This window comes from Canis lupus, chromosome 9 (genome assembly GCF_048164855.1).
Source record: "Canis lupus baileyi chromosome 9, mCanLup2.hap1, whole genome shotgun sequence".
Lineage (NCBI taxonomy): Eukaryota > Metazoa > Chordata > Mammalia > Carnivora > Canidae > Canis > Canis lupus.
The window spans coordinates 12,875,083-12,891,117 of record NC_132846.1 but is presented as its reverse complement, the minus strand read 5'-3'; the positions used below and the strand labels follow the sequence as shown (position 1 = coordinate 12,891,117).

At 39.8% G+C, this 16,035-nt stretch overlaps 1 protein-coding gene across 2 annotated transcripts in view; it reads right to left on the bottom strand.

The window, feature by feature from the left end:
* The window catches only part of AKAP6 (A-kinase anchoring protein 6), a 568,763-nt gene that overhangs the window by 468,923 nt on the left and 83,805 nt on the right, over positions 1-16,035 (bottom strand). For both annotated transcript variants that reach the window (XM_072838209.1, XM_072838213.1), the window contains exons 3-5: positions 11,562-11,592; positions 9,702-9,789; positions 6,939-7,150 (exon numbers count right to left, since the gene is read on the bottom strand). The gene's annotated coding sequence lies outside the window, so the exon portion shown is untranslated. The remainder of the gene's footprint in view (positions 1-6,938; positions 7,151-9,701; positions 9,790-11,561; positions 11,593-16,035) is intronic.

Sequence of the window (16,035 nt, the reverse complement as noted above, 5' to 3'; positions counted from 1 at the left end):
AATGCTAAAACAAAACAAAACAAAAAACAAAAACCACCCAGTCAGTGTAAAAATGTTGTGTAATTTAAATGAGAGTTAAACAAAGAAGGTGATAAAAGTAATCAAGGAGTAAACAAAGGGCGGGAGAATAAACATAAACAATGAACCCACAGGATGGTTAATTAGCTTGCTTTGCAAAGATTTTATTCCCCCCCTGAAAGCAATGGTAATGACAAGCCTGACCTACCAAATATCTTCAGGTATAATGTGGTATGTTCCCCAATGTCTATAAAGAAATGCCACTGAATTACTGTGCATGGCACTGAATTACCATGGATGCCTCTAAGTTACCACATTTAGAGTCTTTGCTCTGGGTTGTTTCAACAATGGTACTTTAGTTATTTTAAGCTCTACAATTTCTGTTTGGGGCGTCTAGGTGGCTGAGGGGCAAACTGTATGCCTTCAGCTCAGGTCATGATCCCGGGGTTCTGGGATCGAGTCCCTGTGGAGCAGGGAGTCTGCTTCTCCCTCTGCCTCTGCCTCTCTCTCTCTCTCTCTCTCATTCTCTCTCTCCCTCTCTTTCTCTCGTTCTCATGAATAAATAGAATCTTAAAAAAAAAAAAAGTGTTTGAACTATTCCATAGCAGAGGTCTTAAAGTCAAGTATCCACAAGGCTGAGGCAGTAGCAGTTGGGGGTAAATGGATGGGACGGGTGGGTAGACTGGTGAATTGGAGAATGTTGCTACATCAACACTTGCCAAGTGAACCCTATCATCTAATTCTTAAAGAGATGCTTGGAACTCAAATTTGTCAATTTTTTTAATATCAAAATGGCCGTACAAAACTGGCTACATAATTTGCAGAATCCAGTGTAAAATGAAAACACAGAACCCCTTACTCAAAAATTATTTGAGGGGGCACCTGGGTGGCTCAGTTGGTTAAGTAGCCAACTCTTGATTTTGACTCAGGTCATGATCTCAGTGTCCTGGGATCAAGCCCCTTGTCAGGTTTCACACTCATAGGGGATTCTGATTAAGGATTCTTTCTCTCTCTCTCTTTACAATAAATAAATCTTTAAAAAAATTAAGAATTTCAAGATGAGGGAATGTCTGGGTGGCTCAGATGGTTGAGCGTCTGACTCTTGATTTTGGCTCAGGTTATGATCTCGGAGTTGTGGGATTGAGCTCCTTGTCTGGCTCTGCACTCAAGCAGAGAGTTTGCTTGAGATTCTCTCTCCCCCTCTGTCCGCCCCCCGACCCTGTGTACATGTGTGCATTGCACACATGCACTCTCTCTCAAAAGATAAATAAATCTAAAAAAACAGATTAAGATTTTTAAAAACAAAGGATTTCAAGATGCTCCCTCCCCCTCAAAAAGGAAGAATTTCCAGATGGTGACAGAAGAACATTAAATTAAGTGTGGACCCTTCCTAGCACAGGTTCTATGTGACTACACAGGTTGCAAGCCCATGAAGCCTGCCCTGGAAGCATACAACACAAGCTGTAGGCGGATTCTGCCCATGAATTGTTTGGCTTAAGACCCAGTTCTAAAGTCCACATTCTCTCCCCATTTCTTTTTTGTGACTCAAAGCTCTCAGCTTCAAGATGGCCGGAAGAGTCTGAAGCATGCCCTCTTGCTGAAAAACAGATGAAAACAGCTTACAAGAGAAACAAAGTCTCTCCTTCATCCTTACCAAGTCTTAAAACCAGCTGGGGGATTCATCTACTGCTAGATATGTGCTTACAAAGAAAAGTTTGGTTAATTCAAAATAACTAAAAGTCTATTGCTATGACCAAAGTCCTATAAAAAAGTGATATTCCCCTGAAAAGTGTTGCCTCTCATGGCCCCCTTACAGAGTTGGTATGTGCAAGTGCCATCAAAGAAGAGGAGTCAAACTCCAAGTGATTGTCACAAGTCAGACACATCTTACACATGTATGAACATGCACCTGAAAAATTTCAGGAAAGTTTATGAAATTACAATCATAGTTTTAAATATATCAGATAATGTAATTGTTTAAAGAAATGCTTCCCATTTAAAGTGATGTTTGTAGGGCATACCAGGTGGAATGAACGGGCTGTTGATGGCTGGAGGTGACCGGTAGTTGTGTCCATGTGGCACATACCTCCACTGGCACACTGCCTAAAACATTCAATTTAGAGGGCTCTCTGGACAGTTTTTACTTTTATTTTTTTTTAAGATTTTATTTTATTTATTTAAGAGAGACACACAAAGAGAGAGGCAGAGACACAGGCAGAGGGAGAAGCAGGCTCCATGCAGGGAACCTGATGTGGGACTCGATTCCAGGACTCCAGGATCATGCCCTGAGCCAAAGGCAGGCACTTAACTGCTGAGCCACCCAGGCATCCCTCTGGACAGTTTTTAAAAGCGAGAAATATCTTTTTATAGGCACCTGGGTGGCTCAGTCAGCTAAACACCTGACTCTTGATTTCAGCTCAGGTCATGATCTCAAGATCGTAAGACTGAGCCCCATGTTGGGCTCCATACTCAGAGGGAGTTTGCCTGAGATTCTCTGTCTCTCCATCTCTCTCTGCCCCTCCCCCTGCTTGTACTATTTCTTTAAATAAATAAATAATAAAATATATATTTTTTTAAGCAAGAAATATCTTTTACTAAAATGAAAATTTCTTCTGGGACACCTGTGTGGCTCAGCAGTGATCCGGGGGTTCTGGGATCAAGTCCCACATCAGGCTCCCTATGTGGAGCCTGCTTCTCCCTCTGCTTGTGTCTCTGCCTCTCTCTCTGTCTTTCATAAATAAAATCTTTAAGAAGAAAAGAAAAAAGAAAGAAAAGAATCTCTCCTTAATTGTCCTGTCCTATACATTTCATATTTCCATAGGCCAGGTTTATGTCAGTTGAATGGACATGTACTTTTTTGGCTGATTACAATATACTTTCTACTCTAAATTTCCCTGTTTATTTTTGCCTCCCTCTCTAGAATGTAAAAGGGAAAGAGATTTGCATCTGTCTTGTTTACTGCTATATTCCCGGGCATTGCCTGGAATATAGTAGATACTCAATAATACTTATTGAATTGAACTGATTCCATAGGATCAAAACAAATTATAATTCACTGATTCTAGGATTGGAAATAGGAGGAAATCGGACACATGCAGCAGGTGTACCAACTTCCCTAACTTCCACTGGCTTTGTTATTCCCTAATAAGAATCTAACTCTAGTCACTGTACCTAGTAACTTGACTGATTTCGTATCAGCCTCTCATTTCTGTAGCTCATGAAGACACAAGCTTGTGCCTCCTTGGACCAAGCTGGGGCAAAGGTTAACTTCTTTCCAGAACCTAGAAAAGGCTAATGAGCTCCGTGGAATGATATTTCTAAGTATTCACCATGCCAGAATCAATATCAATGTGCTGTCTTGTATGCATTAGCCCCACAGTCAAACAAAGAACAACCCTCAGAGCCCACTAATGACGCTGGGCGTGGACAGCTGGGGATGGGCAAGATGATGCAGAGATGACTGTATCAGCTCTCCTCAAACACAGGGCTTCCAGGATGTTGCACAATGCTGTCATTCTGGTACTTTGTCAGAGATGGGCAGCATTTGGATTCAGCCCCTCAGCAAAATAACTCTCTTTTTATCTTCTTGACCTAGGAGATGGATTTGGAGTTTGCCTTCTGGTTGTGAGAGAAGTCTCCTCTTCTATTCCTTGCCTGGTAATACCAGGAAATGCAAATGTCTTAAAGTTAGCAGAGTACTATATATGTAGCTAAGACAGGTACAACAAACTTGATTCATTACTGACCTAGATAAGACCTGCTTTTAGTACAATTCCATCATGCTCACACTTATTTATGCAGCATTCCCCATAGGCAGATCCTGCTAGAAAGATGTGTTGAGTAAGGTGAGTGGCAAAAGTTCTGAGCATCAATTCTGCATTACTTAAATCTCTAGGATCTGACAAGGGACCTCACCAAAATTCAAGCTCTTCCCTGCAGTTAAATTGAATTTAGTGTCATAAATGGGATTTCATTCCAGATATGAAAATGTGAAATTTGATTTTCCAATTAGAATGAGAAGGGTGGGGTGAGTATGAGAGAGTAAAGATGACTGATCTGTATGGTATACACAGTTAAGATGTCATAAAACTAAGATGTCTACAAGTAAACATGTGGGCATCACAGTCAAATCATATTGGTTTGGAATCCTGACCAAAGAACTTATTAACTATATGACCTTAGGCAAATTTGTTAACCTGGCTAAGACCTGATTTCTGCATAATATGAATAATACCACCTAATCCTATAAAGTGGAATTATTATTCTCTATGTCACAGTGTCAATATAAGGGCTAAATGCGATGTATACAATGTTAGGTCCAGTGCCTGGTACATAGTAAGAACCGAATAAATGATAGCTATGACTGTTATTTTTGATTACTATTTTTATCACTCCCACAAATAATTAACTTCTTTGCAACTTTGTAATTCAGGGAAAAACAAAAAACAAACAAACAAACAAACAACAAACCATAACCAAAAGCATGGAGGAGTTTAACTTCTTGTGAGGTTTCCATGGTAGAAACTTGGCCACCTAGTAAACATGGTCTTGATGATCTTTCACTCATCACTGTGAAACAAAATTCTTTAAATTCTAGAAAGTTTCAGTGAAACACCACTAAATGCAGCCATAGAGTAATCTCTCCCTCCCCTCCACGTACACACGCACCCCATCCACCCCTGGGGGATATATTAAGACTAAGGCAACTGAAATAGCCTTAGCCAGTAATTAAGACACGCAGCTAATCAAAGAGCAGCACAGGCTGTGGCCCTCTGCAAGGAAACTGATCATCAGGATGACAGCTCCCATTACTAGGGCTTTGTTCTCCTGGAGCAAAAAGAGCACAAAAGCATAAAGTTGGAGAACTGTAACTGCATTTGGAATACTTCCGGGGGTGGGGGGAGTCACAGGTTCCTCCAAACAGAGAGGATATTTCACCAGATAACTGCGTCAGCCCACACCCACCAGCGCCTTCCCCACCCCCAAAGCATGACTCCACTTTTTCTAACACTGCCCTTAAGGAATCCGGCTTCTGCGACTTCCAGTAATTGTACAAATCACCCATGATGAAGCAGCTGAACACACTGCTAGACAAAAGAAACAAAAATTAAGCAAATAGAAGACTCATTCATTTTTAAATGCTGCCTTTTGGTTATTTTAACACCTAACGATTCGTGTTACCAAACAAGTCTTTCTTCATTGCTTTTCCCTGGAAGTAATTCTGATGGGCCCTGAGTGATTTTTTCCAGACTCATATTCTAGCAACTAGATACAATTTCCCTTCCCCCATCTCCGTCTAGGACTCCTCCCTGTCACCTTAGAGCTTCTGACTTAGCTGCGTTCACACCCAGCAGTCCCGGCAAAGCTTTCTGCTCACATTATACAACAAAAAAGCAGGCAATGAACAATCCATGCTCCTAAGTGCTTGCAATAAAACCGTCTGAGCTGACCTCTCCCATCCCACAGAGCTGCATGTCAGCCACATAAGCTTAAAGGACCAAGAGTAGCATGTATGTGATGTGTATAAACAAACCAATTAAAATCAGGTCTCTCATTCCAGCTAGTGCCTAGTGGGACCAATATGATCGACTGTGGAAAAAAAAAAAAAATCACTCCAAGCTGCCTGAAGGTATTGCTTTTCCTGCTTCTAGGATACATCTCTTTTAGGCTCAATAAGCAACCTAAAAGAGGAGGAACTCAGGGGTTGCCATTCTTTCCTATAAGACTTTTCAAATAAAAACTATCAACTCAGCAGCACTGAGCCAAAAGACCACTCCCTGATTCCAAGTGGACATATTGATCAACTGAACTGACATGTGCCTCCTCCTTTCTCTCTCTTAGAAGCAATCAGCTACACCAAGAAAATCCTTTTTATTTGCCAAAACAAAAGGAAACACACTGCTCCTTATCTGACACTGTCAGACCACAGTTTTTAGGGGGGAAAAAATAATACACACACGAGAAATGAAGATGCCTGAAGACATAGCTAAGAGTTGAAATGACATGATACATGTTTATTTGGAGTTTCAGAATTGAGTTGAGGTTATGACTAAGCCCAGAGATCTGTATTCGCCACAGTCACTGAGAACCTTGCTATTTATTCACCTTACCAGATTCTGGTTAAAGTTAAGAGCAGCACCACTGGCATTTCCAGAGGCTTTCCTCAGCATTACCCTTCACTGCAACTGCCGCAGAGAGCAGACTTGTTACAAGTCCACCTGCAAACAACTCCAGCTATTTTAGAGACTAGCTAGAGATGTGAAAATATCGTGTGCAGGCTTTCAACTAACTATGAAGGACATGGGCTGAAGGATTATCATATAAATCAAAAGGCTCAAGTAATTTCATTTGGTTTGGCTCTTCATGCTTCTAATAAATTTTGTCTTAAACATGCAAGAGATCCCCCTTTCACATCAGGGTTATATCAAATGCTTATTCAGCATTCATTCCTTGCCATGAAGAAACTGAAACCCAACCGAGGTAAATACTAAATTTCATACTGTAAATCACTAAATATCTAAAAAAAATAATCACTAGAGAGACTAGGGGGCCAATGAGCTCTGTCCTATAAAAAAAGAAATACATGTCTTTACAATGTTGAAATATTTTGAACTACTCATTTTAGAGACTATGTGGGATTTTGCAATAGAAAATTATCTTATGTTTGTGAAAAAAAATCTATGAGAACACCAAAAATAACAGGCAGAGATGGAGCAAGAATAATTCTATGTATTATGATTCCTCTATGACTCTTACAGGCCTTTGTCTTAACCCAGCAGCCTGAAAAACAGATTTAGGTAAAACAGCCTTCTTTCCTTAGTCCATTTTAAGCAGACAACATCCCCCCATCTCCGCCTTAGCAGACACCGACTAACCAACAAAACAGCCGTGCAATTAAGGCCCGGACATTCAACACTCACCATCTCCTGCTCCCACCGGCTCCTTTTGATGTTTACAGCACATCTGTAGGATGCAATACTAGGAGATGCCTTGTTTGACCTGCTGCATGATGCTGTGACATCAGTTCAGATGATGCAGCTCATTATGGGAAAGACTGCTGTTGCTATGGCAACTGGGATGTGCTAGGAATCCTTGCTGCATTTCCAGTGGAGCCTGAGACAATACGGAAGCCCTGTAAGAAACAGACGATATGCAAAATGTAGACCAAAGGAAGAGGATCCCTCATTGGCCTAAAATCTATAGATTTAAAAGGGATTTCCCTGATGGCACACTGGGAAAAATAAAAATTACCTCCTACTTTGTTGTTACACATTTAGAAGAGAATAAGGTTGTTGGGGGTAGAGATTTAATACTGAGCAGATAAAAACAAATGCACAGTGTTTCTCTGTTGGGCAATTTGATCACTTCTTCCTCTCTGGATGGCATGATGATCCCTTTTTAAAAGTTATTAAAAAGAATTTTTGTTCACTTGTCAAAAGAACAAAGCAGGGGGACAGAAAAAGAATTTAAAATGGAATATAAACAGCTAAGAAACTGACTCTAACTCTAGAGTAAATAAGCTTTAATTCTCAAAAGATGGGCAAACTCCCACCAATGAAATCTGCCCTAATCATTTCCCTGATGGACACCGACCCATAGCACCTTCCTAACACACCAGAGCCCCAGGTCTCACTTGTGCATGGACTGGCAGGTGCAAGGAGGATCCGGGGGGCATACCACACTGATCTCAATTTCCAGGGGCTCATCCCTTGGCCTGTGGAGAAACTCTCCTACTCACAGCCAAAATGCAAGTCTTTAGGGGGACCAAACCTGACGGTTGGGACAAGTAACCAGCCTGCCAGAACTTCTGAAGTAACTGACATTCCAAACATTGGGGCTCTGTTTTCCTCTCTTCGAGGCAAAAAGACACACAAGAGGAAATTACTCATGCCCCTCCCCCCACAAAAGCTGCAAGTGTGTGAAAAGCCACATTTAAACAGGACACAGTGAGGTATTTCCCCAATTGGTAAAAGAAAGGCAGATTTAAAGCAATCACTCTTTTCTTGTTCCGTGCAGAAACAAATATTATGTGGTGAGAACTGAGGGGGTGAGGGAGGAGGAGATATGGACCCAAGCAGCCATTTCTTGCATATTTAATACTCTCAGACCATGGATTGAGACAGGATCAAGCTGACCTCCATCCACTTTATCTTTAAATTCAGAGGAAGAACAACATTTGAAGAGCCCAAAATCTAACTGGACAACGACGTTGTTCTCCCCAACTTGAGATTTTAAAGGGCGCTGTTAGCTAACTGCTCGGGACGAGATAGAATGGCAGAAGGAATTCAGGCAGTGCCTTGGTAAACAGGAGCTGATGAAATGTCTGAGAGGTGCCAAGATCCTAGCAGGGTGCACCATCAGCCATTCACAGAGTAGGATAGGGAGCTACGATTGATCCTATTTCACCTAATGAAGACTTGAGAGACCAAGAGCAAGAGGTTGAAGCTGACTGCCTGAGTGACCCCTGCTCTCAGTCTCCCACCCTTTGTCTTAGGCCACATGCTACACCAACAGAAGTAACAGGCAACCACTACAGAGCAGAACACTTCTCTGGGATTCAGGAAACATAATGTTAATCCAGTGAGCATCTGTGTGCATTCATACCAGTCAATTAACCTCTCTGGACCTCAAGTTTTTCATCTGGAGAGAGAATGTATTTAATTAATAACCATGGTTTGCAAGTTTTGTTAGTAGTTGAACCTTTTATTCTAATGATACAGTCCAAAGCTAGGCTGCCCTGATAGAGGGGTGATAAGAAGCCTAGAGCCAAAACTGATGATCTCTTCTCTACCTCCACCCCTACCTTTGCTCTGAACTGACCCATGAAGGCACCCTCTGAAGAACCCCTCAGCCTCTGAGGAAGATTGAATGAGTCATGGGTCTAGAACTATTATTGGCCTTTCCAGAGCTGAAATCCTATAATCCCATAAAGAGGAGAGAGCAGAGTAGAATTAGGTATTTCAGACTTGAAAGTAATTTCTCAGAATGAGAAGAATCCTGTCAGTCTCACCAAAAGCAAGTCATTTGCTGGTGGGAAAAGATGGATGGCTCATCAAATCTGAGGTCAGGCCAGACTTTTAATAACCTGAACAGGCTGAATAATTAGCCCACAAAATGGCCCAGGTAGAGTTAAAAAAAAAAAAAGAAAAGAAAAAAGGAAGGAGGAATCCATTAGGCAGAAGCAAATCATAAAGTGTTTTCTTGCTTTGGGAATGGACCTATAATACTTCACTTGAGACTTCCTAGTGGTTTTTGTGCATCCCCATCTTGTGAGGTTCTTTTGAGGATTGCATGCAATAATATATAAAAAAGCATTTGGGTGAGGAACGTGGGTGGCTCAGTGGTTGAACATCTGCCTTTGGCTCAGGTCTTGATCCCGGGGTCCTGAGATTGAGTCCCGCATTGTGCCTCTCTCTCTCCGCGTCACTCATGAATAAATAAATAAAATAACAAATACATACATACATACATACATACATACATACACATACATACATTTGGAAACCAGAAGCACCATAGAAATGTCAAACCTTGTTACTATTGTCATTAATAGTTCATTCACCCCAATCAGTAGAGACTGTAGCTCTCAACTGTACATCCAACCAGATTCCGGACTCTGGACTAAGATGGTTAGGAAATGGCTTGCAAAGTCTACATAGGAGGGCTTACTTCTTACTACTTACTTCAGATGAGGTCAGGGAAGGTAATAATAGACAAGGGATACTCTCAGACGACCAGGGCCATGGGCTTCAAAGAATAAATGAGTTTCTCCTGGAGAGCAGAATCAAGACCAGATCAGTGAAATGAGGCAGGGAGCGTCAGGCCTGAATGACTAGAAGGATTTCAGAACTGCTGTGGGTTAGGGACCACCACGTGTCTCCCATTTTCCCTCTGACAGAGATGACTCTGCACCACTGTAAAGTCTTGCATTTTCAGCTGATGTAGTGACCACATGGGACTTCAGGTAGCTTCCCTAGGATGTGAATATGTTTGTTGTAGGGCAAAAGGGAGAAAATAAATATTTGGGGTTCAGCAGAACAACGTGTGACACCTACTGGGATTGCTCACCAATACCCATGTTTCTCCTCTTCTGCCTAGGTACATTCCCAGTGCCCTTACCTATAGCTGAACATTAGGACAGGTTCTTACCAATGGAATGTGAGTGGAAGTGAAAAGAAACACCTCTGAAGGTAGTTAGGAACATGTATGCTTTCCCCATACTTCCCTCCCTGCGAGTTGGATGCCAAGTATCTAGCAGAAAATTATGAAGCCCTGGAAGATAACTGCCCCACACTGTGGATGGAGCCTGAGCCCCTGAATGACACTGGGTAGAGCCATGCTCTCCCAACCACCCACTGACCCACATGGAACTGCAGTAAGTGAAAAATAGACCTTTACTGTATTAAAGAGATTTGGGGGTAGTTTACCACACACATCATCTGTTTATAGCAATTTAGGGGCACCTGGCTGGCTCAGCCCATAAAGTATGCAACTCTTGATCTCAGGGCAATGAGTCCAAGCCCCATGTTGGGTTTGAAGCCTACTTAAATTTTTTTAAAACTGTAACAGTTTAATAAAATATAAATTAAATAATTTAATAAAATACATAATAAAATTACAACATTATGTATTGTTATTTATTATAAATTTACAATGCTAAAAACAGGTTTCCTTATTACAGAGCTTCTCAGAGCCTTTAATATGCTGATATGCATTGAGATCCCCTCAGGGGGAGATTTATTATGTAGTATTTCCCTAACTTACTGGACTACAGAATCCTTTTATCATGGACTAATGTTCTACTGGCTGTCCATCCATACTATAGGAAACAGGACTATAAACAACAATGGGCTAGAACCCCCTGAACCCCCTGATTTAGTCTGGAGGCTAGAGAAGAGGAAAAAGTAAAACTTCTCTCATCTCCAGTCCGACAGTCTATTTGCAGTCTTTCACAGTCATTCTGAACTGGCAGGGCAGAAATTGGTGGTGTTATTATAGACAGAGCAACATTTAAACAAATGTTTCCTCCTGGACATTTTCCCCTACTTACAACTAGGAATTATGCCCCAAATTCTTACCATTTCAGGAGTAAATGACTCTTATTTCCAAATCATCAGCTCATGATGTAGACATACATCTTGTATTTGTATTTTAGTGAGGGTGGAAGCACAGTTTGCTGCTTTATGTAGGGAAGGAAAAACATTCAGGACCAACATATGAAGCAGGGATTTACAAACTATTTAAGCTCTGCACTGTATTTCTGGGGCTTTCTTGTTTTAGAATTTAATTTTTTCATAGTTCTTAATCTTGTCTACTCAAGCAGACAGTCTTTAGGGTACTAACCATGTCTTGTACTACTTTTGATTTTCCCAAAACCTTCAGCACACTCCTAGGCATAAGTAATTCTTAGTAAGTCCCTCTTGATTCCTAATTTTTTTCTTAAAAGTAACATTGTTTCCATTACAAGCAAAGACAAATTTCCTGACAGCTTTCTTCTTATCACTCTATAGTTGGAAACATTATAAGATTTTACTAAGGCTTACCTGTGTTAATCTTTTTCCCTTCTTCTGATGCCTAAAATAACAAAAAAAAAATTATTTGCTATTGAGAAGGCCTAATCAAAAATGACAAAGCCAGTCAGCAAGCAAACACTTACTATGTGTCATCAGACATAGAGAAGACAGTGGTCATGATCTCTGTTTCCAGTTATTTACAATCTGAATCTTATAAACTAACATAGAATTTTCAGTCTGCTTTTAAACTAGACCCCTCCCCTTACCTGAAAAAGTATTAATAAAATAACTAACCTTCATTTATAAATATTCTTTCAGCATAAACATTACACATTCTAGAAAGATGTAGTTTTCCAAGATAATTTTATATAGGAAAATGTCATTCCTTTTCCTATAAATGTGCATATAGACACACACGTATACATATAGACTCAGAAACACAGGTGAGAAATGAGTTTTTGCGCATAATGTTAATTTTTCTCTTTACTCTAGACAACAACATCATTTTATTTTTAAATTTACCAATCTACTGCTGGAGTCAACATTCTATCAATGTATTTATTACAAAAACATTCCACCATAATACAAACTATTCTTGCTCCATGGAATTTTTCCAGAAAGGATTACATGGACACAAGCATAAAAGTAAATCTAAAATATTCATAAATATACATGCCACATGAAAAACATATACTATATGTAATACATATATTGAGATATCATAAAAACCAACAAAATCAAGTGATAAAATCATTGCTTGACCTAGCTCTATGTTCACAGTGCTTATACTCAGTGCTATGACTTAATATTTAGTGTTCCCCTAAAATTCATATGTTGAAATTCAAACCCCCAAGGTGATGGTAGTAGAAGGTAGAGCTTTTCTAAGGTGACTAGGTCTTGAAGGTGGATCCCTCCTGAATGGGATTGGTGCCCTTATAAAAGAGGCGCAAGAAAGCTCCCTTGCCCCTTTTCACTATGTGATGGCAAAGCAAATAGGTACCATTTAACAACAGGAAATGGAGTCTCACCACACATTGCATCTACCAGCCCCTTGATCTTGGACTTCCCAGACTCTACAACTGTGAGAAATCAATGTTTGTTATTGATAAGTTATCCAGCCTATGGTATTTCCGTTTGGTAGCCCAGACAGATTAAGATACCCAGCTCTTCAAAAATAAGTTGTGTTTCTATATACTAACAACAAAGTATCCAAAAAAGAAAGAAAACAATCCCATTTATAATAGCATCCAGGAGAATAAAATACTTAGGAATAAATTTAACCCAGGAAGTGAGAGACTTGTACACTGAAAACTATAAACATTGATGAAAGAAATTAGAAAAGGCACTAATAAATAGAAAGCCCATGTTCATGGATTAGAATAATCAATATTAAAATGTCCATACTATCCAAAGAAATCTGCAGATACAATTCAACCCTTAAAAAACTCGGGACACCTGGGTGGCTCAGCGGTTGAGCATCTGCCATTCAGCTCAGGGCGTGATCCCAGAATCAGGGATCAAATCCCACATCAGGCTCTTTGCAGGGAGCCTGTTTCTCTGCCCCTCTCTCTCTCTGTGTCTCTCATAAATAAATAAATAAAACCTTAAAAAAAAAACACTAAAATTTGCATAGAATCACAAAATACTACAAATAGCTACAGTAATCATGAGGAAGAAGAGCAAAGCAAAAAAAGGCATCACACTTCTTGATTTCAAATTATCTTAATATAGTAAAACAGTATGGTATTGTCATAAAAATAGACACATAGATCAATGGAACAGAATAGAGAAATAAACCCATGCATATATAGTCAACTAATTTTCAACAAAGTCACCAAGAATACAAAATGGAGAAAAGTAGCCTCTTCGATAAATGGTGTTGGGAAAACTGGATATCCATATGCAAAAGAATGAATCTGGGCCCTTATCTTACACCATATACAAAAATTAACTCAAAATGGATTAACAACTTAAGGATAAGATTTAAAACCATAAAACTGTTAGAAGAAAATATAGGGCAAAACTTCCTTAATATTAGTCTTGTCAATGATTTTGTTTTATATGACACCAAAAGCAAAAATAAGCAAGTAGGACTACATAAAGCTAAAAAGTTTCTGCACAGCAAAGGAAACAATTAATAAAGGAGAAAATGTCTGTAAACTATATATAACAAGTTAATATCACAAATATATAAGGAACTCTTACAACTCAAAAGCAAAAAAACAATCAGATTTTTAAATGGACAAAGGACCTGAATAGACATTTTTCCAAAGAAGATATACATACAGCAAGTAACAAATGTAAATAGATGTTCAATATCATTAATCAAGGAAATGCAAATCAAAACCACAATGAGGGGCACTTGGGTGGTACAGTCAGTTAAGCATCTGACTGTTGGTTTCAGCTCAGGTCATGATCTCAGGGTCATGGATTAAGCCCTGCAGGTATTTTTGAGAGAGTGATTTCATTTCCTTTGATATATACATAGAAGTGGGATTTCTGCACCATATGATAACTCTATTTTAATTTTTGAGGAACCTCTGTACCGCTTTCCATAATGGTGGTGCCAATTTACATTCCCACCAATAGTGTATGAGAGTTTAGGTTCCTTTTTCTCTACATCCTCACCAACATTTGTTATCTCTCATTTTTTTGACAATAGACATCCTAACAGATATGAGGTGATATTGTGGGCTTTTTGTTTGTTTTAAAGATTTATTGGGATGCCTGGGTAGCTCAATGGTTTAGGGCTGCCTTCAGCCCAGGGTGCGATCCTGGAGTCCTGGGATTGAGTCCCACATTGGGGTCCCAGCATGGAGCCTGCTTCTCCTTCTGCCTGTGTCTCTGCCTCTCTCTGTGTGTCTTTCATGAGTAAATAAATAAAATCTTTAAAAAAAAAAAAAAGGTTGATTAATTTATTTGAGAGAGAGAGAGAGCTTGGAAGGGAAGGGGCAGAGGGAGAGGGAAAGAGAGTCTCAAGCACACTCTGTGCTGAGCTTGGAGCCCAATGCAGGGCTAGAAAAGAAAAAACCAGACAAGAAAAGTACTGTATGGTATTCCTTATATGTGGAATCTGATTAAAAAAAAAAAAAAGTCAAACTCATAGAAACAGAGAGTGGAATGGTAGTTGTCTGGGACTTGAAGAGAGATCTTAGTCAAAGAGTAAAAATGTTCAGTATTGTACACTTGAAATCTGCCAAGAGTATAGATCATAAGCATTCCATAAAAAAAAAAAGTAACTCATGTGAGGTGATAGGTGTAATTAACTTGACTGCAGTAATCATTTCACAAAGTCTATATACATCAAATCATCACATTGTACACTTTCAGTATCTAACAATATTACTTGTCAGTTTTACCTCAGTAAAGGAGAAAGGAGGGAGAAAAGAAAATAGTAATGACAACAACAAAAAGATATCCAGATCTTGTATGGAATTTGGCCAAGAAACCAACCTTTTTCCTAATATAAAATTAAAATACTTCAGAATCTGTTTTACTTGGTGTGTTGGCCCTTAGCTCAATGTTTTAAACACTCAAGAAGTGTGACATAACTGTAGACAGTGATCACTGTGGTCAGTCAGGACTGTAATAATATGTGGTTAAGGTTTTTAATTGTTAATGATTTTCTGTAGAATGCCACTAGTATGCTACATCAGATGAGCTACACTGGAGAAAAAGATGGTGTCCCAGGAAAAATGAGTCAGCACCATTTACCTATGTGGGCCTTCAAAGGGTGATTCTGAAAAAGGTAAATACTAGCATACACTCACCCCCAAAGGAGGCTCCATTCTGAGGTGCTGCTTCTGATAGCTGGGTAGGGCTCCCAGGCCTTGGTGGGTTTTGAAATCACTTTAGTCCTCTTCTACTGCAGGAGACAGCTTTAAGAGTAAATGTCTCTTAGGTGGTAGAATTTGAGGAGAATCCAAGTCCCACCTGCCCCATGGTCTCTTTCTCACAAACCTGCTCTCTCCTAAATTACCTCAGGATTCACTCCACTCAGTTGGAAGCTAATGAATATTTTGGAGGAGACTTATCACCATCTGCCGTGAGCAACCATCGATACCAGCAAGGTGATGCATGCTGTGAGACAGCCACTAACCAAACTAGTGGGAAGACCATTAGGTTGAAGCCTACACGTTAACTAGTCATGGGAAATTGGCCAAATCATTTAATATCTCTCAGATTCCTCATCTGCAAAATGAGGAATAACTGCTCTGCTTACCTAATACCATTATGAGAGTCTAAGAAGTAAAATGCCATATTTGTAAGTGCTTTAAGAAAGAGGGAAAAGAGAAATGTGTACATGAGAGAGAGAAGGAAAAAGAAGGAAGAGAAAAGAAGGGGAAAAGAGGGAGAAAGGGGAGTAGGAAAGATAGGAGAAAAAAGAAGAGAAAAAGGCATGGAAAAGGGAGGGAGGAATGAAAAAAATAGGAAAGAAAAAGAGCGAGGTAAAGTAGAAGGGGAGAAGCAAAGAGAAGGAAAGGGGCAAGAGGAAAGGTATAAA